The following is a 25321-nucleotide window of genomic DNA, read 5'->3' on the forward strand; positions in this document are numbered from 1 at the left end:
TAAAGCCCATTTCTGTATATCAAAAATAAAAATGGGTCCAGGATGCATCTCTGCCTTACTTCTCGACTTGATGGAATAGAGGGGGTTTCTTTCCCCGTGCAGGCCATACTGGACTGAAACCTTTAGATCTGTATGTAAACGTTTTATTAGTTCCATCAAGTTCATGTCAATCCCCAGGGTTTCCATAATTTGCCAGAGTTTCCCTCTATTTAACAGATCAAAAGCACTTGAGAGATCAATAAATGCCATATGAATGGGTTCTTTTTTAGCAGTTACATACTTACTGAGAATAAGAAGCAAATGTAATGCTTGTTCCAAAGTGCCTAAGCCAGGCCTGAAGCCATATTGCATTGGGGTGAGAATCCGTGCCTCCATTGCCCAGTCCTCCAACCATGATAAAATCACACTCCCAAAAATCTTAGTCGTTGAGTCAATTAAGGAAATTGGCCTATAACAAGTAGGGTCTTGTCTGTTTCCCCTTTTAAATATGGGGATATTAGTGGCCAGTTTCCATGAAGAAGGAATGTTACTCTTAACTACACTCCTTAGCACGTTTGTAACTAAAGGACCCCAACATTTTGGCATAGATTAAAAAATGTCTACATCGGGTCCAGGTGCCTTTCCTCATCTTGAACTGTTTATTGCTGGAATAACCTCATAGAGGTCAATAGAAAATATCTACGGGGTTCAAGTTCTGGACTGCAATATGCTGCTTAATACTTTCATCCTCTTCGGTCGGCAAATCATTTCCTGGATGAAATACTTCTGTGAAATGTTTCATCCAAACAGCTTCAGAGATTAAACAATCATCAATTTTAATATTATTATCAGAAAAATACAGGTGATTTACCACTTTCAATTTTTTTAGGTATCATTCAATTCTGTGGCTGCCAGAATCTCTTCCCATGCTTTATTTCTAATTTCCAATTTCCCCCCTTCCAGCGTTGCCTTATAGTGACCTCTTGCCATTTCAGCTAAGTCATTGGAAAAGAGAATGGTTGTAAGAGCTTTTTTAAAATTTTATGAGCAGCTGTACATGCAGAATTAAACCATAGGTGTACCACTGGACCCAAGGAAGACCTGTCCGTAACTAGTGCGTCAGAGATGGCACTACTTAGATGTTCATATTCTTGGACTATATGATCATGAGTTGTCTGATGTGACAGACAGGTATTAATACAGTCTAGCTTAGATTTTATGATTTTATGATTGAATGCATTTGGATCTATTTTTTCCCATTTCAAGCGAACACCAAAGTTATTACTAAAAATTGAATTTCTTCTCATTTCCCTATTTTTTTAATCCAGTTTAATGTTATATGTTAGATCAATACATAGGGGATTATGGTCACTGGCACAGTGGGGTCTGATCTTAAAATCATAAATTGAATGAAAATCAGAGGAACTGATAAGAATAAAATCAATGATACTCCCCATCGAATTCTCTGTAAATGTGGGAATTTTTGGGGTATTTGCAGATGCTTCTCCTCTTGCGTATACAAGATCAAACTTACACATAAAGGAATTTAGTACTTCACCATCATTTGTGTGAATAAAATGGGTTAGCATCTCTCTACCCTCTATAGATACTCTGCACAAACGGGGAGTTTTCTGGCGGCATAGGGGAGTATTAAAATCACCTACCCATAGCATAACTAGCTCTTTATCCTGTAGTTGAGTAGATGAATCAATAAAGTCTATTACATCCTCAAGGCTTTCCTTCAAAAGCCTACGCAGTATATTGTTATAGAAGTTAGTTATCAGGATGCCCTTACTCTCCTCAATCAATAATAGGGCTATCATAAAATGAGGTGAAGACCAAATTAAAGTTGCCTCCATTTTTGGTAATGGTAATGAGACAAGAACTAAAAGGCCCCCTCTTGCCCTTCCCATTGTGGAGGTTATTGCTGGCTGATATAAGGACAAATAGCCATCCAATAAAACAATAGCTTCTGACTATGTCTCTTGGTGACAAATAATATCACAAGTACATATGAATCTTAGCCAATCTGGATTTTTTTATTTAGACCCAAGTACCGCAATATTCCAGCTAATTAATGTTAGAAGTTTATATCCTGATCCTGATGCCACTTCTTTCGTTATAATGTCCTGGGCCATGTCACTGGGAGAAGTATCTTTCAAGACCACCTCTTCTTCAGGTAAAAATGTGTCATGGTCTTCTCCTACCATATGCCCCTCCAGGTTTTGCCCATCCTGCCCATCTATAGCCTGGAAGTGATTGGTAGTAGGAACATTAACCCAAAACTGAGGGAGAACCGACCCTGAGCTATGTTAACGGTGAACTGTAGTAGAACGTAAAAATAAAATAGTCGGTCATAGAAGTGACCTAAAGGATAAATAGGAATCCCGTCTTTAGACCTAATACAAAGGCCAAATCGTCCAACAGACGCTCAACTAGACAGGGATTTTCAAAATTAATCACAACACAATCACCCTCATAGGCTTTCCTCGATGGACCAACCGATTTCACTCTGCTTGCCATTAGAATCTTATTAGTTAAATCTTCTTGGTATTTAAGTTTAGTCCTCAACCAGTAGGCAGATTTCCTCATTAGAGCTTGAGTATCTTCATTTTTATGGCTGTCCAAAGGGGACACATTTGCTAGAACCAAAACATATGGCGAACATTCAGGAGGTAAATACAGTGTCGCTTCGCAGTTGTTAGTAGAATGAGTGGAGGAAGGGTTTAAACAACCAGGATGAGACTCCTTTCGATTTTCCAGAGGTAGCTTATGCTCAATAGCTGAAGGTCCAGGACCATCTGAAAATTGAGCGAAAAGTGGGCCAGTTCCTTTTGGCGAAGAATTAAGTAGTTTGTATTAATTTTTAGACACAGAGTCTTTGTTAGATGGTTTCTCAGAATTAGATGGCCCTGGGTAAATAGTAGGAGAAAGAGTACCAACCACCTTTTTACAGAAACAATCAAGTCTCTCTGTTAACAGATTAATGAGTTTGCCCTCCAAAGCTGCACAGAATGGTTTAAGTATGGAGTCAATTATATGAGCGGAGTCAATTGATAAGCCTTTCTTCTAATTGCATTCACTTGTTGAATCTAAAACTATCATTTGCCTGGCATTATTTCCTTGTTGAATATGGCTTCTCTTTTTGGACCCTGACCCCTAAGGATGTTTTATATTCTTAGCCCTTCTTCCCTCTCTTCTCTTCTTCAGGGGTGGGGAATCGACCTGCGAGCAGTGGAGGGATAGGTTTGTGTTTGGATCCTTATTTATGCTTGGGTGTTGCAAATATGGGGCACTATACCCAGCCTGAAAGATGCCTACGTCTGCATCCCTCAAGGGTATCTGGTCCGCTTGTATAGAATTTATAAAAACAGTGGTCTCCAAGGGTGGTCTCTGGGCAGCCCCAATTTTTTCCTCTACTTGCTCTAATTAGGATTCAATGGCCCCAATTACAGATGATAAATAACAGGTAATTGACGTTTGGGCTAAAGAGCCTAGACCACCCTTCCCCTTTTGCACACTATTCTTTCCTTTCCCCATTAGATGGATTATTCCTTAATACATTCTATGTATCTGTATAATTTTTTATGAATCAAATCAGTTAGCCAGCTTAAGATAAAGGAGACCCAACCTCAGCCCAACCCCAAACTATAGCAGGGGGAATTTTCTTCTCATGGTGGGTGCACTCATTCCAGAATACAACATGGTAAAATACCCAGTAATTGTCACCATGTGAAATCTTTTTTTTTTATGTTATGAAGGCATTTTACAGACCTTTGAGCTACCCATGTCCATGCACAAAAATGGTCAGCATGTCTGCCGCTATCAGTTGCTTTTCCGACCTCTTGGTATCTTTTTGGACTTAACCACGCCCACCTCAGACCCATCACTATCGCTCTTTCATGGGCTTGGCTTTAAAAAATCCTTTGTTAACTTTGGTATGCTTTAAATTTCTCCCTTCTTATGGTGGTTTTATTACTACTTTGGGGACCGACCCTTTTATAGCGATAATTGAATGTTTGCTGATATATTTGACTGTGAGTGAATTTCTTTTTCCTATTGTGTCTCTCCTTCACGAGCACACTCTTTGCGGCCGTGGTGCTTTGAATCGGCTCGCTTATGTCAGCTGTTTTACTTTTCATTTTTCATTTAATTTTAAACGTAAATGGCAAGAAAAGTCTAGTTAGGAATTTACAAGGATAATAGCTCTAACTCAAGCAAACGTGAGACCCATTGCATTGCAAATGCTTGTTTATGGGGGGGTCGGGTCCCACCTGGACTAAGCTCCCTGTGAGGAGAAAAGATTAAGCATATTGATAGTATTTTAGTCTAGGTGGGCTCGACAATGATGAAAGAAAGTGCTAGCGCGTCTCACCTTAATAAGTAAAGGCAAATAGGTCGATGATTCTTAAGATATTCCCACCACATATCCCGTACATGCAGATTAATACTCAATAACAATCAATAACATTAGTAATCAGTTGGAGTCAGTAAGTGTCACATACAATGCCCTTGCAGTCATGAATACCCACCTTTTATGTAAAAGTTAGATTATTTATTTCCTATATTAACAAAAGTTAATGTGATGTAGGTTAATCTCAAAATCGATTGATAAACATACAGAAACAACACTGGATGACTGGAGCGACAAATAAATTGCAATCTAATCACAGCTTGAGCTATTGCACATTCTAAAATTGCCGTACAAATTAATAGCAAGAATGACTGCACAAACGATATTACATACATTTAGATTAAGCAAAGAAAAGACATCAAATGTTACTCCATGTATTGGACTTTCCTAGTGAGGACCCTAACTCACACCAGATTAGCATAGCATGTTTGGGCTTCATGCAAAACAATTTAGTCAACAGAAATTTGGAAAACATCTAACTATGGCTCTACCAAAATAGCGCTTAGTACCTAGAAACAAAAGCAAATAGACATAGCAAACAAAATCATAGTCAATATACCTATCCTCAGTTTGTATCAGCAAGCTGTGACAGTCTTCATCATCAGGACATAATTCTGGTCAGCAAGGGATCAGCATTCAGCAGCAAAGTCTTTAAGCAATAATGTTAAGCATGTTTTTTCTCAAGACAGTCAAGAATACAATGGCCGTAACGTCCCTCTGTGCAGACTGGCTAAGTTAGATTTCCTAAAAGTACTTCCCAAGTCCCTATTGGTCAAGGGATCACATGTTCACACTTTGTCCAATAAAACTAAAACTTCATATCTACAACTTTTACTAGTGCATGGTTCACATGTCGACGATTGGCTCCTCTTGTCCTGTTCTCATCATCCGACTTGTCAGGTAACAATATTGTTGCAGCTTATACTCCAGTCAGAGTCTCCATTGTCTTCTCCTGGGAAAGTCAGTCTCACACACATTAAATTAACAATGTTGCATTAGCAAGTACATCATCTCCTAGCAAGCAGTTCTCATTAGAAAGACTTTAAGCTACAATCATTTGGACATCACAGTGGAAAATCACAATTTAACTCTGTAAGCAGACATTTTATTAAATGCCTAAGAAATGTAGCATAACATGAAAATGTGCAACTTGGCCAATACCTCCACTAAGTTAAGGCCTACAATTAATGAAGCCAATGCATAATGCATAACCCTTAATATGACATATTACTACATTAATCAAATATAAGCTCAACATTTCATATTAATAAGTCATTAATAAGCAGTTTGGGAAAATTACATGAAATAAAACGTTACAGTCTTGTACAATGTTTCTGTCTTGTCATACCTGTATTTAACAAGTCTTTACAAATGTTTGTTTAAAGATTATGGTGTGGTGATACCCTCAAATGTTTTAGGCAGTTGAGCTTAATGTAATGATTGCATTAACATAATTGTCAAGGTGTGTACTGAAAATGTCTATGTAGCAGCTTACGAGGTGTTAATAATGTTTAAAGCATTCACATTTTGAGTTTATTCAAGTTATCTAAATTTCCGAGGAGGTAAAGAAAGCTGAGTTCATATATGGCGCACACACGCTTGTCTATCATCATTATGTAGAAGCAAGGCTTAGGAATTCGGGAGCTTTTTTTAATTCCAGTCCATGTGTATTATGTCAAATGTAGTGCTCAACATTAACAGCAGTTCTTGCTCTGATTTTTCTTAATTCAAGCAAAAAAATAACTGTGTCAGTAAAACTGGGTAAAAATTGTTCATAGCTGCTGAATTCATTAGGCACATATTTTATCCTGCCAAGTCCCAGCTTCTTTAAAACCTTGCACCATCATCATTTGGAGGATGAAATAGCCACTTGCCAAATCCTAGAGTAGCAAGTGTAACTATTGAAAGTGTTATGGTTTGAAAAAGACAACTATCCTATCTCTCTTGGGTATCACATAGTTATGACAAATGTTTATTTGGTACAATTTTCCATTTTCTTTTATACTATTGCTGCTTTTTCTAGAACCTGTTTGTTGTCAACGCTATGACTTATTAGGAACCCTGACAAAAAAATTATGGAGCTAACCCTTGATCATTTTTGGGAATCTTGCTACAGTAGAAGATATGAACAGTTATCCCATAAAACTCATTCATAGTCTTACTTGACAATTGAAGACATAGTTACATGGTCTGTATGCCAACATGCAAAGAAGTTGTATTGAACCTTCCTCCTGTATGTTTTTTGTATGTAATATCTATTACTTAGATGACTTGCATTTAGACTGCCTCATATATGACTCTGGTGTGAAAACATTAATTATTTACAATCAGGAGGAAAGTTCAATCAATCAATAAATCAACAGATTTATTAAGTGCGCTACTCACCCAGTAGGGTCTCAAGGCGCTGCGAGGGGGGGGTAAACAAAAAAGGGGGGGGAAAGCCGAATTACTGTTCAGAAAGCCATGTCTTGAGGTGACTGCAAGGTCGACTGCAAGTCTCTGCTATGTTTCTATGTGGACCTTGAACCTATTTCTTGAACTGTCAATCAAGATTACTAGGGTATAGGTAAAGAATTCTCGAAGGTAGGATCTTGGTTTGGAGATCCAGGAAATGGATTCGTGAGAATGATCCTGAACCCTTTATCGATTGTGACAGTGTACATAATTTGTGCACTTGGATTTTACGACGTTTACAATTTCTGGAAAAGACAAAGAGTACATAATAGACAGAGGAGGGAAGAAACAGAAATGGAGAATATGAGAAACAGGTATTATCAGACTATGAAGAGAAATGCAATTTATCGCACACCTAGATCTATGGGTTGTCAAACTACAAGGTTTTGATTTGTCTCATTGTAAATCAGAAAGTTATTTTGTGACTGCATAGATTGTCGTCAGAGGAAGGACTGAGAGAGATCAGATTGTATTAGTATATTAGTGGCATAGAAGTTAGCATATGGTGACTAATTAGCCTACATTTAAAAGCCTAACAGAGAAAATACAATGGAAATCTAAAATGTGTACGTTTGAATTATGGTGGACCATGTGGACGCAATTACTACTAGACAAGTTTAACATGGAAGATTTTGCATTAAATTAAGTACTAATATTAGTTAATGCTAAGAGTGTTCTTATTAAGATGGATATTAGATTTGAAGTATTAAATTAATATGAATAGATCATATTTATATTGATTAAATCGATTTAATAATGTGAATTACATGTCTGCAGAAAAATAAATGCACATTTACCATACTTCTAACATGTCATAAATAAAATATGCGATGAAATAATTTGCTTCGCACATCAGTTTATCGAAAAAGACAGGAAATTCATGCTTCTCATGTGAGCTGTGTGTGAGAGAATCCTGATGTTGCAAGCAATTAGATAATGTAATATTTTGTTGGAACTGTGTCAAATCATTTAATGACAATGCACTTTTGCTGAGAAAATCTGGAATTGTTGCTAACTTGATGGTGCCACCAGCAGCCAATGGTCGTTGAATCTTGCATGAAGGATGAGCCCACCCGGAGGACCAATTGATGGATCATGAATACTTCTAATTAGTGAGGAACTTTGGAAATCTAAAGTTAGTTCATGTTGGAGTTGGTTTCAGTAAGTCTACTCTTGTCTTTGATCTATAGCTGCCACCCACTGTCTTCTTCAAGGCGCCTGATAAGTTTTCATCATAGTCTCAATTGCACAATCAGTTTATGCTGTTCAGTACTAATATGCCCAACTAATGCTAACTTTTCCTATGTGAAGCCCATGTTCTGCACTGTTCTGATGCTGCTGACAGCTGACGCCAGGAGAAAGTGACCATTCAAGCTGATGAAGTTTTGCTGTCCCAAAAGGAGAGGTATAAATAAATATGGTTCTTTGTTTCCTTTTCAGCTTAGATTATTACATCAGCATATTTTTATAGAGAGTAGCCTTAGCTATATGATTTTTCAAAATAATTTTGGTCTCTTCTTTGATTTTGCCCGCATGTGTTAACTTGTTCCCACACATCCAAATCCGAATTTGTGTTAGTGACAGGAATGGCCCAGCCCTGAAAGTCGAATGTTATTTATTGTATTTTGATGATTCACTGATGTCTCTGTCATCTACTTCGAAATCTGATAATAATGTGCATATTGTGTTGTTGCTAATTTATGTTATTCTTTTGGACTGTTTAATATTATTGATGTTTAGTAGGTTAAATCTTTTCAGACATTTTGGTCAGCCTATGGTTTTCATGTTTATAACTTAGTTTTGCGTACCAAATATGTTATATGAAATGTTATTCAGGTTGGAGTTTGATTTAGTGTTAAATTGTTCATGCTATTCAGAATTGTTGATGGTTTTGTGTCATTGATTTGTGATTTAATGAATCTGACTACTACACTCTTTGCCAAGTCCAAAGATCTAGTTGGCCTCTATTGGTGAGAAAAGGGATGGAGTCTCACCATAGCGCTTGTGGTTTCTGAACCCGAGGTGGGAAAAAGACCTTCCCTGTCAAAGCGCTAACATACCCTATCACATACATCCTGGACATATGTAGTATATGCATCAGACATTGCAATTGGTGTCCATATTGCCTTGGAGGTAACAAAATAAAAGATCTATGGAGCATACCATTTCTATTGACCAGGGACAACTGTGAGTTTTTAAGGTCAGATCAGACAGACAACTATGACAAATATGGCAGCTTTTAATTCTGATTCTCTGGTTTAGGGCTTGTCTTTTATGCTCATTCAGTTGAAGTTTAAGGAAAAACCCTAAACTGGGTTCTGAAAGGGATTCATAAGGGACATACAGTATTAATGCCTGCCTGGGCAGTAACAGATATCAACCACATAATTGTCATTTAGGAGACAGATATTCATGAGGGCCACAGTGCTGTTAGTACTATAAAAGGATAGTAAGAAAAAGCTCAGAGAGCCTTATAGCTTTGAGGGATTTACAAAATGACGATTTGAGTGAGCCTATGAAATAGGTACAAGTGATGGGAGGGTTTTTACCTTTTGATACACCACTGAGTTGAACTTGCAACTAATTTTGGGGTCAGAATTTTAAGAGCTAAGAAACCAAGACTCTAAACACAGACAGCAAATATGTATTTATGTATTTAGAAGTGAGCATTGAAGAATAACAAGTCAACCATGAAGCCTGAAATAAAAAAAATAAAAAGTAATGTAGAAATGTAAATTTGAGTATGGGATGTGCTTTTCATGGCTCTCAAGCCATTTAACATCAGTTGGAACCATAGAGGAAACTGAAAAGACCATATTTTTGGCAATCACTCTCCTTCCACTCTTGTTTTTTGTCTGCTTCAGCTGACAAATCAGAAGTGTTCTACTATGTTGGTGTGGAAGCTTTCCCTCTCAGCATGGCTGACATGAGCGCAGCACAGTGGTCCTTGAAGATACTGGCTGAATGCTGATTAGTGTGTATGTCTAACATCAAATAAGCCATATCTGGATCAAAGGACTTGCACTAAGGCATTATATGATGAATAAATCAGTTTCATCACTTAGTTCTGAACAAGAGCCCTAGAATGCCCTGTACCCTTACATTCTAGACTCTTTAGATCCCACCCAAGCACTAAGTAGCTCACTACCGCATATAGAGTGAATGTATAATCACTTGCGCTTCAGACAACAAACTGTAATCCATTCTCAAAGCTGGAAAAGTGAAACATTTATTGCTTAGATACTTAAGCCCATATTTATACTTTTTTCAGCACTGCATTTGTGTCTTTTTTTATGCAAAAGCGGTGCAAACTTACAAAATATAATTGTATTCTGTAAGTTTGCACTGCTTTTGCATCAAAAAATGGCACAAATGCAGCGCTAAAAAAGTATAAATATGGGCCTTAAAGTCTTGTCATAGAGTGATCTGATCCTCTGGAAGCTAATGTTACTCATGTGGGCTTCTGAGGCAAGAAACTGGGCCATGCAACAGGATATACTCTTTTCACTGGTAACAAGGGAACCCATAACACAGTGGGGGTCATTACAACCTCGGCGGTCTGTAGTTGCGGGAGCCAAAATACCGCCAGAGCTGGCGGTATGGCTGGCTCCGTATTTTGAATTTTCCGCTGGGCCAGCGGAAAAGGCACATCAACATTGCCGCCGGCTCGTAATTGAGCCGGCGGCAATGCTGATGTGCAGCGGGTGCAGAGCAGTCCCCTTACCGCCAGCCTCTTCCTGGCGGTGCAAACCGCCAGAAACAGGCTGGCGGTAGGGGAGTCATAATCCCCAGGGCAGCGCTGCCCTGGCGGATTATCACCGCCGGGGCTAAAATGGCGTTATACCGCCGGCTCCGGCGGTGTGACCGCGGCTCTACCGCCGTGGTCCAAATACGCAGGGAGGCACCGCCAGCCTGCTGGCGGTGCTCCCGTTGTTTTGACCCTGGTGGTCATAATACCGCCAGGGTCATAATGACCCCCAGTGTCTTTTCAAAGAAAGGCTAATATCTGCTGTATATTTTTCCCATTACACTTTTTTAGCTTCTGCAACGTAGCATAGAAGACAAACCGGTTGACAAGATTCACACTGTCCAAGCAGGAGGCATTATTTCTGTGCAAATGACAAATTATATTTCTGGGAAAACATGAGCAAAAAAATCTTTAATGATGCTGAATCTGGCTTCTGAAAGACAACCTCTGGTACAGGGAAAAACAGTAATGCAACGATCATTTGCTTTATCCCTATGGTATAAGTTGGAAAAGCCCTTGTATATCGACACACAGGTGAAAGAAGCTGCTGTGCAGCCATCAAACAGATTCCACTCCACAATTAGTAGCCAAAAATAAGGAACTGTGAAGGAATACAAAGGAGATATACAGGATGGCATAGGGTTGACCATAACCAGAAGACGTCATGCACGGTATATGCATTGTGTCTTTCTCTAATTTTCAACAGTGGTAAGAATTATCCATGAGATACCTAAAGCTCAAAATAGAGAGTGGGAAAATGATTAAGGTAGTTTTGTGTCGAGTGTGCCTAAACAGTGCACATTCACTGCCCCATGCTATGGTATGTTGAAATTGTATAATGCATACCAAATGTTAACTTTTAAGAACTATTTGATTCAATTATCAGAAGACTGAAAAAAGAAACCTCTTGTAATAGATCGGAACACTTGACATGGAATGAGACTAAAATTGTACCTGAGTTGTCCCCATAATGTCTGAGCCAGATGTGCGTTGTAGGCATTCACGGGACACATCAGTGAGTTAGATTATGGTGGTTACATTCCTGCATTACTCGTAGTACAATCCTAAAATGGAAATAAAGATAAATGAGGAAAATAAGATCCAGATGCATACATTCCTTCTTCCGGTTAGAAATGACATTGACAATCTAAGTTATTTGCCATTAAAACAAAATGAAAACCTATGGGATATTCTTTGGTTTATGTGTACAATAATGCAAAATGGATCAGAGAAGCAGATGAACGGAAAAGATCACAAACACTTGACATCAGCACTTAAGAAGATGTGTCTTCTCTGAAAATGGCACCGACCACAGCAGTAGCCACCCATCTAAATTGAGACATTTCCTCATTTGAATAGGTGTATAGCCCATGCAAACAACGGGAAACATTTGCCCAACTGTCTGCTGCGTATTACCAAAGCACAAGCACTCTCTAACAGACCAGAGGCTGATGCAATATACCCAATGAATGCACCTTTGGAGGGGGCAATGGGAGCATTTTGGGACCTCCACAAGTAGAGCAGTAACTTGGGTGTCTTATTGATCCCTTTTTCTCATAGAGTCTGAAAGTCACTCTCATTGGTAATATTTGGACCAGGACATCATGTGCCCTCACTCTTAAAGGGGACCCTGAAGGTGCCTTGGAGAACTGCACTGTTTCTCTTGGAAACTGTTCAGACCCCAGTCGAAGGTTGGAGGTGCTTGCCCTCAAATTTGGAGTCATCACTTTCTGTCAATGAGACCATGCTTAAGTCTGCACGTGGCTTTGACCATTTAGGTATACTCTTGCAAATTGTGTCACCCCTTCGATAATAAAGTCCCAGCAAATATAAAGATGGCTATATAAAGGTTCACTGTACCACCAGATACATTATCAGCATCATTGACACCTTTCTCTGGAATACTCAACGATAAATCTCTTGTTGCATCCACTTTTAACGCTTTCATAGCTCTAGGAAAACAGGTAGCAAATTTCTCCTGCACCAATGAGTTGAATAAAAAGTTATAAAACAAAGAAAGTAAACTAATAATCAGACCTGCCAACCCACACGGTACCACTGTGTGCCACAGAATATTGTCTTCCATCACACGTTACCGGGGGAGAAGCTGATATTGCAAAACTGGCAGGGAAAAAAGCTGAAAACTATTGCAAAGAGTTGATTTCCAGCTTATTTTAGGAGGCTTTCAAAAGCTGACACCCAGTGAAGTGTGTGAAAGCACCCCAGGACATCAGCACTGGCCTCAGCAAGCTTGTTTTTAGGATGTGGGGTTTGATGGTGGAGGACGCAGTAATGCCTCTTAGATAGTTCAGGCTACAAGGCACCTTTGGAGGGGGCAATGAGAGCATATTCGGACCTCCACAAATAGAGCAGTAACTTGGGTGGCTTACTGATCCCTTTTTCTACATAGAGTCTGAGAGTGACCCTCATTGTAAATATTTGGACCAGGACATTGTGTGCCCTCTGTCTTAAAGGGGAGCCTTAAGGCACCTTAAAGAAATGCACTGTTCCTCTTAGGAAGTGTTCAGACCCTAGACAAAGGTAAGAGGCACTTGCACTCAAATTTGGAGTCAAGGCTACTCCCCTTTCTCACATTGTATTTTTTTCTTCAGGTTGGGTAATCTTAATAAAGATTGTTAAAATGCAGCAGTTATTTAGATACAATTATGAAGTGTAACATGATTTCTTGGTCAAAAGTTAAAGTGGCAGTTTTTGGCAATTCTATGGTCAGACAATGGAAGAAAAGTCTGGAAAACAGGGCACAAATGAAAAATAATTTTATTGTTGAAGTACATTTAAAGTATCATGTACTGGACCTCAGATGTATTTTAAAAGCAGTGCATGGCAATGTTTTCTCTTGAATGTCCCTTTGCTATACTCTATGCCCTGCACCCAGAGTGACACTGTCACAAATGTGATTGAAGGCTTCTCGTTTCAAAATGGATTGTGCAAGCTACATCATGTAAACACTGACTGTCGCTGTTCTAGATTGAAATGTAGTAAAAGTAATTTACTCAAACATTGAAAACATGCATTTAGATGTTCAAAAATATGGAATCTTTTCAAAATTTGTGATTAAGATTTTAAAAATGAAACTTCAGAGTAAATAAATAAGAAGCCTGAAGAACAGTTAAACCATAACTTAAGTACTTTTCACATAGCTCATCCTTTGCAAGATGAACAATCAAATTACATGATTTACTTTAGACATTGCCTTACAGTAAAGATTATTATATCCAAACCATGAAACACATCTACAGCATATATGTGTTATACTGTCTTGCTGAGCATGGTCCAGACTAGATAAGAGTGTTGCACAAGCTGTGGGACATAAACAAATGTGTAGAATATTGTTACAAATTTATTTTATGGGCTGATCCAATTCAAATGGACAACGAAAGTTGGAAACACTAGATTCTATATACAAGATATACTATTCCCGATACATTCTATATACAATGCTGCAACAAAAGTGTGACTGCATTAAAAATGTCCAGAATTAGTGTATACATTCAGATTAAAAGAAACTTCATTTATAATCCTTAGTTTCTTTTTAAGACATAAAAACCATAATAACAGAATTATTTGCAGTGACAACCACTTAGGCCTGATTGGGAGCAAATTATTAGAAATGTATAAACTGTCCATCCCACACTCTAGTCAAGTTTCTAGACCAGTAGTTGACAAGTCTTATAAGACCACAACCCACTTTTTAGACAACAAACTTTCGTGACCCACCTACATTTAATGGTCATGAGGAGAGGCAATTTTTAAATTGAATTAATGAATCGTTTGGTAGCGCATTGTAATTTACATGTAGTACATTTTCCATAAAAAAGGCCACTAAATTTACACATACATGCAGTTTTACTAATAAAACTAAATAGCACATAAATGGTAATGATATTGTTTGGAAATTGGGATTCTGCGAATATTTATATTTTGTGCATCACCAAGTGCATACCTTCATTTATTTTAATCTTACTTAACTATCTATTTCCAGCACACTTCTGAATCACAAAAAAGGCTCCATTTGTGCTTTCCTAACTGCAGGATGTGTGCAGTTTGTTTAAAGATGTTTACATTTTGTTGCCTATTGCAAAAACAACATCATACATTGTCACAAACTTTATAAACTCTTCTTACTTTGCAGTCGGAGAACAAAAAGTGAACACCATCCCTATGTTAAAAGAATAAGATAGCCTGACTTTTGACCTTGGTCTTTGAAACACCAATGTGACAAGTTAAACACAGAATTTTATCTTCATTTATTGCTCTGACTTTCCCGGCCCACCAAAAATCAGCTCAGGACACACAGTTTGAGAAACACTGCTGTAGACAAGTATTGGCAATGTTTTGAGCCCCACTAATTTTTCATAGTGAGTGTGTTGGAAACCTCAAACTTTTTAACGCTGGATTAGTCTTACAAATGCCATCCCAGAGTAATTTGCAAATCAAAAAATAGTTTATCCGTTTGTTCTGTTACGATGAAACTCAAACTGCCATCAACACTGCAGCTCCATACAGTACATAGGGAATGATTTTTTAATATGCATTTTACCCCATGGCTTCAGGCAGCTACATCCACTAAAAGCAATTTAGGCAATCTCACCTCACGACCGACCCTTTTATCCATATACATCACATGCTCCTTTCGGCCAAAACAATTCCTAATTAAGTGTATGCATGAACTAAAATGAAGTGACTCTATAGTCATTAATTTAAAACTTTACCTTTCTGAAAGCAATGTTCTTTGTTTTAGCTGCATGCCTAATACAAGAATATGGTTGTTTTCTGGACAGCATCCCTGAATCACAAAGAAATAATAGACTCAGTAAAATCACTCCAGGAACAGCTTAAAGCAAAGGTAGATCATCCACGTACATGCAAAAAAGTAGTGGCCAACATACATCTCTTACATAAGCCATTGGCCAATGGGATTACAGTTGTCACCTCTTTCAACCCCCACATGAACTGCTACCCAAGTATTAAACATAGCAAACATCTGATCCTCTGTCTGTTTCATGAGCCCCAGAAGAAAGTATGACTGGGAGAAACATTGGGTGTTTAGAAAGTAGGACATGGAGAAACAATGGGTGTTTCTTAATCCTAACTGATTTTACTTCTTTATAGTGTCATTTCCAGACAAAATAGAACTTTTTTATATAAAATTGGACCAGATACTTAAGCCTTTTTAGATATAGACTTGTATAATTTTGGGAACTGAATTAAATGGTGTTCACTCATAAGCATTAAATTGATATACTGTTGACTATTTATTTACTTTTCCATAAAAATGCAAATGAAGGTTTCCACAAACAGCTTTCAGAAACCCATGGAGCACTTACAAATAACTGCTGTATTTCTTCATGAAACCCACACCCTCACCATAAACATTCAGAGTATGTATTTAAGGTCAGCTATAGCCCGCTAACAAACCTTTCTAAACCTGATGCATTATTTATCAAGAATAGTTCAGTTATCACCTACTGGCTACTATTTTTATAAAGTGTATCAACAAGATGTATGCACTATATTCTCAGGTTGAGAGTGGCCCATGCGGATTCCGCTAATAGATTGTTGTGAAAGGTCTATGACATATCTTGATTCTCTTAGGCAACAATATGTACAGACACACATTTTGGAGGGATAAGCATGTATTCTTGGAACACACCAATATTTCTTTATAGTTAAAATTTGACTACATTATTATATGGATGTTAGATGGTGTTAGAAATTGGGTCTCTATTTGGTAGAGGCATACACCCTTGTCCAAGTAGGACAACGTTCCTAGTCAGGGCAAGTCACAACACAACACAAACTATCCTGTGCTCACCCTCTGGCAGTCAGGCTTAATGTAGAAGGCAATGTGTAAAGTATTTGCGCAATAACTCATAAGTGACACAGTGAAAACACCACAAAATTACACCACACAGGTTTAGATAAATAGATAATATTTATCTGAATAAAATAAGATAAAAACAATAAAAATCCAATGTACACAGGCCACCCTCAAAGAACACATTGTCAAAAATTTAAGATATCCTGGTAAGAGCTCTCTCTTCTAAAGAACATTAAGGTGGTCATTACAACCCTGGCGGGCGGTGTTAAAGCGGCGGTAAGACCGCCAACAGGCCAGCGGTACAACATTTGCAATTACAACCATGGCAGAAACCGCCAACAAAGACAGCCACTTTAACACTCTGACCGCCACGGCGGGACAAACAAACAGCATGGCGGTCACCGCCAACATACAGACGGGAGACACTGTACCGCCCACAGTATCACAACAGGCCAATCCGCCACCTTTTCCACGGCGGAAACAGGAATTACGAAGGGAAAACGCTCACCTCTACACACCCCACAAGGAATGAGGACACCATGGACCAGGAACTCCAAATTCTACCTGCGATAGTCTTCCTGCTCCTCTACCAGGAGCATGAACGCTGGCGGCGAAGACCACGGTGAGTACTGAACCTACGACACAGGGGAGGGGAGGGAAAAAACAGGGACATACACACGCAACACGCAACACCCCCACCCACTACAACACACACACTAATGCATATTAATACATCACAGTTACACCCCCCAAAGCCCCTGGAAGAATGCAAAGACAATAGCAAATGAGTGTAACCATTGTAATATATTAAACAAATAAAGTAGGCAAAAATATATATATATACACCATTTACAAAATATATACCAAGCATAGTAGTCCAGGTAGTGCTCCAATTAAGTCCATGGAACACTGGGCCCACACGGTATGGGAGAGGCCCACACAAGATCCCCGACCATGACGGAGAATACACTGCAGGGGCATCAGACAGCAACTAAACAGGCACCTCAGGGGGAGGGAAAGGGGGGGCACATCAGCCGCTTGAGTGCACGACGCCAAATCCACGCGGGGGCCACATGGCCACTGTTCCATCCTAGGGAGTGCAAAGACACAGTCTCTCAAGTCTCTACAGTGGGTGGCTTGCCCACTGTTCCATCCTGGGGAGTGCAAAGCCACAGTCTCTCAAGTCTCTACAGTGGGTGGGTTGCCCACTGTTCCATCCTGGGCAGTGCAAATCCACAGTCTCTCAAGTCTCTACAGTGGGTGGGCTGCCCACTGTTCCATCCTGGGGAGTGCAAAGCCACAGTCTCTCAAGTCTCTACAGTGGGTGGCTTGCCCACTGTTCCATCCTGGGGAGTGCAAAGCCACAGTCTCTCAAGTCTCTACAGTGGGTGGGTTGCCCACTGTTCCATCCTGGGGAGTGCAAAGCCACAGTCTCTCAAGTGGATAACAGTCTCCACTGGTTCTGGAGGGGGCCTTGTGCCCAGAGTGCTTCATCCTGCTAAGGACAGAGGTAGTGGATGGATCTCTCCACTGGTTCTGGAGGGGGGCATGGTGCCCAGAGTGCTTCATCCTGCTAAGGACAGAGGCAGTGGATAGATCTCTCAACTGGTTCTGGAGGGGGCATGGTGCCCAGAGTGCTTCATTCTGCCCGTGACGGACTCAGTAGCGTCAGTGCCGTTGGCGCTCATGGGCCAGCGGTGCTTGAGGGGGCGGTGCCCTGTTCAGCGGTGCTTGAGACGGCGGTGCCCTGTTCAGCGGTGCTTGAGACGGCGGTGCCCTGTTCAACGGTGCTTGAGGCGGCGGTGCCCTGCTCAGCGGTGCTTGAGACGGCGGTGCCCTGTTCAGCTGTGCTTGAGGCGCAGTGCTTGAGGCGGCGGTGCCCTGTTCAGCGGTGCTTGAGACGGCGGTGCCCTGTTCAGCAGTGCTTGAGGCAGCGGTGCCCTGTTCAGCGGTGCTTGAGGCGGAGGTGCCCTGTTCAGCGGTGCTTGAGGCAGCGGTGCCCTGTTCAGCGGTGCTTGAGGCAGCGGTGCCCTGTTCAGCGGTGCTTGAGGCGGCGATGCCCTGTTCAGCGGTGCTTGGGACGGCGGTCTCCATTGCAGGGACTAAGCTGCTGGTGGTCCTTCATGGCCCAGCGGGGCTTGTGCTGGCGGTCCTTCATGGCCCAGCGGGGCTTGTGCTGGCGGTGGCCTCATGGGCAGCTGGGCTTATGCTGGTGGTGGCCTCCTGGGCAGCTGGACTGCTGCTGGCGGTGGCCTCCTGGGCAGCTGGGCTTGTGCTGCCGGTGGCCTCCTGGGCAGCTGGGCTGGTGCTGGCCTCCTAGGCAGCTCGGCTTCTGCTGGCGGTGGCCTCCTGGGCAGCGGGGATGATGGCGGTCTTCTCCGCCGTGCTGCTCTTCTCAGACTTGCCGGGTTTCTTGTGGCCCTTCCCCACCTTGGAAGGTGTCTCAGCTGACTCCATAATCCCACCAGGACCCCTGGGAGCGGCTTTGGTGGCTGGAGTCTTTCCCCTCTCCCGCCGGGCACTGGCCAACTTCTGATGCTTCACAGGTGGGAACTGTCTGTGCTGTGCCTCCGTGCCACACTGGCTGCCCTGGTGGCCGGTGCACTCCAGATTCCGGTGACTACAGGCACCACTGGTCCCGGCGATGTTGTGGCTGAGGTGCTAGTTCGTGACCTATGAGACGGACAGGGTGGGGGAGGTGTGGGAAAGAGGTCAAGGTTGGACAGGAAAAGTTTTTTTGACACACTGGGACGGGTAGCTGGAGGGGGTTTGGGAGTGGAGGAAGAGGTTGTGGTTGTAGGAGGTGTTCGTTTGCTGACTTTTGGTGAAGGTGCATGCGCCGGAGGCTTTCGTGAGGTGGATGGCTGTTGGGTGGGTGTGTGCCTGCATTTGTGTATCTTCGGAGGGGGCGTCACAGACACACTGGGAGAGGACACAGGGGACGTGTGAATGGTAGTGGGGGTGGTGACTGCATATGACCGGGGTGTGGTGGTGGGTGTGCTGGAGAGGGACGTAGTGGCTGTAGAGGTAGTGCATGCAGGTGTGAGTGCAGACCAGACAGGGAGGGAGGAGGGAGACAAGGAGGAGGGGGACACAGTGGAAGCAGTGGATGCTGGTGTGTCTGCATGTGTGTGATGCTTGCGTGAGTGCCTGTGGGATTTGTGGTGCTTATGTTTGCCTGAGCTTCCCTTGTGTGTTGAGGTGTGTGCATGCTGGTCTGTAGGTGTGCTTGGGATAGGCTGAGGTACAGGGGATTGAGTCACGGTAGAGGAAGTTGGAGGGGGGAGGCTAGACACAGGGACAATGGCTGTCATCAGTGCTGAGGCCAGAGTCTGAAAAGCTTGCTGAAGGGCCGCTTGACCAGAATGAATGCCCTCCAGGAATGCATTTGTTTGTTGCAACTGCCTTTCTACACCCAGGGTGGCATTCAAAATGGTAGACTGGCCAACAGTGAGGGACCTGAGGAGGTCAATGGCCTCCTCACTGAGGGCAGCAGGGGTGACTGGGGCAGGGCCTGAGGTGCCTGGGGCGAAAGTGATGCCCACCCTCCCGGGTGAGCGGGCACGGGGCGAAGGCTGAGGGGCTGCTGGGAGGGCGGTGCTGGAAGGGGGTTGGCGGCTGTACCTGTAGATGGGGGGGCACAGATGTTGCCGCCACCACAAGGGAGCTCCCATCAGAGGACGAGTCCGTGTCACTGGTCTTAGCTCCTGTCCCCGCCGTGGAGCTCCCCTCGCCCTCCGTCCCACTGGTGAACTCCGAGTCCGTAGTGTGGCCCTCCATGGCCATGTGGGATGCAGCTCCCTCCTGCTCCGGTGCCACTGCTCCTCTGCCTGGTGATGCTAATGCACACAAGAACAGGTAGACCACAAAAAGGGGGGTACGACAGAAGAAAGACATGTTGAGTGCATGCATTACCGCTACCGTTGGCGGACACAACAGACACAGAAGCCCCCTGCACTACGCCGCGCTCTTGGGCTCCACTCTTCAATTCCTGGGAAATGGCCTACAAGGCTATGGACGACATCTGCACACATAAATGACACATGGGCATGACTAGGTGTATTTGGCGCTCTACAGAGGTGGGGTGGGGTGCCACAGGGCCTGCCTTACGGAGGGACCTTGTCTACGGAACTCGCCCTGGCCTAGGGAAACCCTCAGCCCACCTCCCCCACCCAGACCCCTCCACTGCACGCAAAGTCAGCAGAATGCGAGTGTACTCACCCCCTTGTGGCTTCTGTGATGCCCTCAAGCGCCCATCCAACTCCGGGTACGCCACCGCCAGGATCCTGAACATCAGGGGGGTCATGGTGAGACGGGCGCCCCTCTCACGTTGGGAGGCCATCCCCAGCTGAGCCTCCGCCGTCTTCCTGCTCCAGGGGTGAATGTCCTCCCATCTTTTCCGGCAGTGGGTGCTCCGACTGTGGTAGACCCCCAGGGTCCGAACGTCCTTGGCAATGGCACACCAAATATATTTTTTCTGGTGGGCGCTGACCTACATGATTTGTACAGGGGGAAGAGAAAGTTATTACCAACTGCAACGTCAAAATGATTGGCCCCCATCCCTACCCTTGCCATGTGGCACATGCACTCACCGTCGTTTCATGCATGCCGCAGTCTTCCCTCTTCCTTCTTACATCCACCCCTCTCCACACAGGCATAGCCCATACATCATGCTCCTAGTGTACTTACCTGTTTGTCTGGAGGACCGTAGAGTGACGTGTACTGGGGGAGGACCCCATCCACGAGTTTCTCCAACTCCTCTGATGTGAAGGCAGGGGCCCTTTCCCCAGACACTCAAGCTATTGTCTCTTCCAGACCGAGGTCACAGCAGCACTTGCAGTGTAGGTCCTCACCTGTCGAAGATCAGGTATCGAGTGATTGAACAGATAGAAAATGGCGGTCACGTCCGCGGCGATGCGTACCATCACCCCTGGCGTACATCGTCATTAGCTCCTGGGACCCATAGGGTCCAATGTTAACCAATGCAGCATTGCGCCGCGGTCTTCGACTGCCTACCGCGACGGTGTATAACGCCAGCACAGTTACCTCACATCCCATTGTCTCACTTTACAGGTCAGGCAGTCACCATTTCAGGGTCCCACATGGCTTCATTTTCAACTGCGTAACACATAACTAGGCCTAGACTTAACACCTGACCTGATGTCAGCTATCCGCCATCCCACAGGAATCCCCCCTCAAGAGCAGGTGCTGTCAGTGCTCCATTTCAAACAACAGTGGCCATAGCATCAGGGATGTCCCAGCCTATGTCTTCCAACGTGTTGTCCAGAGTGTTGACTGCCCTGCTGAAACACATGCGGAGCTACATCGTTTTCCCTCAGGTGGAGGATTTGCCTACAGTGAAAGGTGATTTCTATGCCCTGGGACATATCCCCAACATCATAGGTGCCATTGATGGGACACATGTGGCTTTGGTCCCCCCCCTTCACAGGAGTGAACAGGTGTACAGAAACCGGAAGAGTTATCATTCGATGAATGCACAGATGGTATGTTTGGCAGACCAGTACATCTCCCATGTGAATGCCATGTTCCCTGGCTCAGTGCATGACGCTTACATCCTGAGGAATAGCAGCATCCCTTATGTGATGTGTCAACTCCAGAGGCACCGTGTGTGGCTATTAGGTGAGCACCTGGAAGCTAGTCAGTGGAAATGGTTGTCTGGGGATATCCCTCCAGGTTAGTGTGTGTACAACAGTTGTCCCTCGCCATTTGCAGGTGACTCTGGTTACCCCAACCTGTCATGGCTACTGACCCCAGTGAGGAATCCCAGGACAAGGGCAGAGGAACGCTACAATGAGGCACATGGGCGAACTAGGAGGGTGATTGAACGCACCTTTGGCCTCCTCAAGGCGAGGTTCAGGTGCCTCCATATGACAGGTGGATCCCTATTCTACTCACCAAAGAAGGTGTGCCAGATCATCATGGCCTGCTGTATGCTTCACAACTTGGCTTTGCGACGACAGGTGCACTTTCTGCAGGAGGATGGTCCAGATGGTGGTGTTGTTGCAGCTGTGGAGCCTGTGGACAGTGAAGACGAGGAAGCAGAGGAAGAAGACATGGACAACAGGGACTCAGTGATCCAGCAATATTTCCAGTGAAACACAGGTAAGAATACAAACCTGCCTACTACATGTACTTATACACTACTACCTCTCTACTGTCTGTCTTTTTCACCCAGTGTATGGTCACTGAGTTGTCACTTTCCCTTACGATTTCACAGATCTGGGTCCCACAGTGTGACATCTGCTTTGATTCCTCATGGACTAGAGCTGTGTGACATAGATATGTTGACATTACAGATGAAAGAGCTTTTTGCCACAGTTATTGCTAATACAGTATTCCGAAATCACAGACAGACTCCAGATTGTTTTGTGCTTTAAGGGTGTTTATTTTAGTGCTCAAAATTGGAGGGGGTAGCAAAATGGTGAGTGGTGATGGCGGAGCAATGTCCATGGCAGAGTCCAGTCTATTAGTCTCACAGGTGCATTGCCCAAATGGGCATAGGAAGTGGAGCTGGGGCAGTTTAAAGATGGACAGGGTGACAAAGTGGGATAGTAGGATGACAATCAGGGTGGTCTCATTTCTTGGTGAGGGTCTTGGCATCATTCTCTGTCTTGTTCCTGGATCTCAGGGACCATTTGCGAGGTGGTTCTCCCTCTGCAGGGGGTGGGGTGCTGGTGCGGTGGTCCTGTGGCAGTTCCTCCTGTCCACTAGCGCCAGCAGAGGTGGTGGGCAGTTCATCGTCCAGGCTAGTGTCAGGGGCCCCTTGTAGTGCCACAGTGTCCCTCCTGGTGTGAAGTACTTCCTTCAGCACCCCTACAATGGTGCCCAGGGTGGACCTGATGGTTCTGCGTTCCTCCCTGAAGCCCATATACTGTTCCTCCTGCAGGCGCTGGGTCTCCCGAAACTTAGCCAGTACTGTTGCCATTGTCTCCTGGGAGTGGTGGTAGGCTCCCATGATGGAGGAGAGGGCCTTGTGGAGAGTGGGTTCCCTGGGCATGTCCGCCCCCTGTCGCACAGCAGCCCTCTCAGTTCCCCTGTGTTCCTGGGCCTCCGTCCCCTGGACCGTGTGCCCACTACCACTGCCCCCAGGTCCCTGTTGTTGTTGGGGTGGTGGGTTAGCCTGGGTTCCCTGTAGTGGTTGACACACTGCTGATTGACGTCTCCTGGGGACAGAGGTATGGGCCCGCTGGGTGGGTGCTGTGCTGGTGTTTCCAGAGGGGGGAAGGTCTGTAGTGGCCTGTGACTGGGTGTGGGGAACCGACTGTCCCGAGGTCCCCGATGGGCCGGGCTGGTCATCTAGATCCAGTTGGACAGAGGTGCTGTCATCACTGTGGGCCTCTTCTGTTGGTTGTGTGGACATGTGTGGACCATCCTGTCCGGTGACGTTGGGCAGGGGTATAAAGGCATGATTATTGCATCTGTGTGTGTCAAGGTGTGCAATGGGTGGGTGACCGTGAACCCCAGTGCTGGCATTCCTGTGTGGGACCTTGTGTGATGGTGGTTTAGGGGGTGCATGGGTATGTGTAGTGGGCATGCTTTAGTGATGGGTGTCCATGCTTTAGTGTTGCATGCAGGGCTTGGTGCTGGGATGGGTGGTTTGTGATGTTGGAACATTTGTGAGGTGTTGGAGTGAGGGGGGTGAGGGTGGGGTATGTGATAGCATGCAGGTAGGGTGGGGGATGTAATAGTTAAGATTTGACTTACCAGAGTCCATTCTTCCACCTACTCCTGAGAGGCCCTCAGGATGCAGAATCGCCAAGACCTGCTCCTCCCATATTGTTAGTGGTGGGGGTGGAGGTGGGGGTCCGCCGCCAGTCCACTGAACCGCCAGGTGGTGTCTTGAGACCACGGAACACACCTTCCCCCGTAGGTCGTTCCACCTCTTCCTGATGTCCTCCCGATTTCTTGGGTGCTGTCCCACTGCGTTGACCCTGTCCACTATTCTTCACCATAGCTCCATCTTCCTTGCAATGGAGGTGTGCTGCACCTGTGATCCGAATAGCTGTGGTTCTACCCGGACGATTTCCTCCACCATGACCCTTAGCTCCTCCTCCGAGAACCTGGGGTGTCTTTGTCGTCCCATGTGGTGGTGTAGGTGATTTGTGGGGTGGTGTGTGGGGTGATATGTGTGCAGATATGTAGTGGGGTGTTGTCTGAGGTGCGTGGAAGTTATGTAGGTGATGGTGTTGTGTGCCTGTGGATGCTAGTGTTGTTGATGGTGGTGTCTCTCTCTGGCTTTCGTTCATGATTTGTGGTCGTAAGGGTTTGTGGGTGATGTGGATGTGTGTTTTATAGTGTATTGAGTGTATGGGAGTGGTGTGTGTATGTGTATCAGGTGTGTGTATTTTGAATTGTCCAATGTGGCTGTGTTTTGTAAGAGTGTATGTATTTTGAGTGCAGCGGTGTGTACCGCCAATGGAATACCGCGGTTGAAAGATCGCTGCGTGGATTCATGTGTCGTGATAGTGTGGGCCTATTTCTGTTGGCGTGATGGTGGAGTTTATCACTGACCTTTGGTGCAGTAGACTTGTGTGGGTGTCTGAATTTTGGTGGATTCCGAACTGTGGGTCATAATAGCTGTGGCGGAATTCCGCGGCCGCAGCAGTGTGTTGGCAGTCTTCTGCATTGCGGTAAGTGGCTTTTACCGCCAATGTCTTAATGAGGTCCTAAATACTTTCTTCTAGAAAGTGACTTCAGAACTACTGTTTAAGCCTTGGTATTCCTGCATCTGGATAGTGGTAACACCCTGCTCCATGATCTTTGAGACTCTGCACTGGCATCTTTTCTGGGCAACCTACACTCCACAGTATTAGTCACCCAAGGCCTGATGGAACTCTGATTGCTATACTTGCCAGACCGCACT

At 44.0% G+C, this 25321-nt stretch overlaps 1 protein-coding gene across 1 annotated transcript in view; it reads right to left on the reverse strand.

The window, feature by feature from the left end:
* Nucleotides 1–25321, reverse strand: part of DLGAP2 (DLG associated protein 2) — a 3577612-nt gene that overhangs the window by 2627325 nt on the left and 924966 nt on the right. The window contains exon 3 of the mRNA XM_069235822.1: nucleotides 11550–11659. The gene's annotated coding sequence lies outside the window, so the exon portion shown is untranslated. The remainder of the gene's footprint in view (nucleotides 1–11549; nucleotides 11660–25321) is intronic.

This window comes from Pleurodeles waltl, chromosome 5 (genome assembly GCF_031143425.1).
Source record: "Pleurodeles waltl isolate 20211129_DDA chromosome 5, aPleWal1.hap1.20221129, whole genome shotgun sequence".
Lineage (NCBI taxonomy): Eukaryota > Metazoa > Chordata > Amphibia > Caudata > Salamandridae > Pleurodeles > Pleurodeles waltl.